A 1,112-nucleotide genomic window follows, 5' to 3' on the forward strand; every position below is an offset into this window, starting at 1 on the left:
GGAAAGAGGTTCAGGATGATGAGTGTTGCTGTTGATGAGAATCTCTCTGTCTTGAGAGTCTCTCTGAGGAAACCAGGACAACAGGGCCTTTGCCTTTTACAGATAGGGTAGTAATCAGAGTTTCCATATTTGGATTTCTCTGCCCAAGGGGAAGAGGATGTTTATCCACATACACTAAATGTGAGCTGAATCCTCTCACCGAACAAGACATGTTTGACGTTCTTGAGTTTCCATTGTTTTGGACTCTTCAAACCCACAGCCACCTTTGCCATTGTTTACTTGATCACCGGTTAAAAGGCCATATGGAGGTATTATCCGTGGCAGGAACAAGGAAGGGAACAAGAATAAGGTAGAATCTAAAAACTGTCATCTGAGGCCTGAGCTACAGAAGGGAAATAAAGCAGCCTTGTCTGGTGAGAATTGCACTGGGAGGTTGGAGGGATTATTCTCCTGGAAACGCAATCGCGGGAGCAGAAGCGTTGGCCTCTAAGGTGCTTTGAAGGGCTCTAGGAAGTGCCTTTTCTGTGCGTGGATGCTGGTGCGGTTTTTAGGGGCCTCACCAGGCAGTGGGCTAGAGGACACAACGGAAAAAGTGAGCCAGTGCACGAGGACGTCGGAGGAGAGGAGAGAACAAGGAAAGTGTCTTGGGAGCCAAGAGGGCAGAGCTCTGTGGGCGCTCAGAGGCTCAGAGGATGGACCTATCAGGTGGTGTTTCACATCTGTGTCTCTCAGCCACAACTCTGCTCTTTAACCTCCGTTCTGCCTCACCTTTTCTTCTTCACAAACGTTCAAGAAGTAGCAAGAAATAGTGATTTGAAAGGAAGATGAGCCTGTTTGCAATGTTTTTGGACTCTCTGGAGCGCGAGAGCAAAGAAGGAGAAATTTGGAAACGCAATGGGTGCAGAGAAAAGCCTGAAGATGGAGGATCAGAGGGAGGATGTAAGGCCCTCTGTGGCAGCGAGAGGTTAAAAAAAGGGCTCCAATGTTTAAAAGTATTGATTGGGAGGTTAGATTTTGTAGAGAAGAATCAAGAAATGCCAGACCTTCCTCAAATGTAATCAAAGTTGATGGTATTGTAAACAAGAGTCAAGTGGAGAGATCATGGGGAAAGA

At 46.8% G+C, this 1,112-nt stretch overlaps 1 protein-coding gene across 2 annotated transcripts in view; it reads left to right on the forward strand.

The window, feature by feature from the left end:
* GFRA1 (GDNF family receptor alpha 1) overlaps nt 1-1,112 on the forward strand; it is a 211,820-nt gene that overhangs the window by 6,887 nt on the left and 203,821 nt on the right. The gene's annotated exons all lie outside the window — the stretch shown is intronic.

The sequence above is a fragment of the Lipotes vexillifer genome, unplaced genomic scaffold, assembly GCF_000442215.2.
Source record: "Lipotes vexillifer unplaced genomic scaffold, Lipotes_vexillifer_v1.1 scaffold240, whole genome shotgun sequence".
Taxonomy (NCBI): Eukaryota; Metazoa; Chordata; class Mammalia; order Artiodactyla; family Lipotidae; genus Lipotes; species Lipotes vexillifer.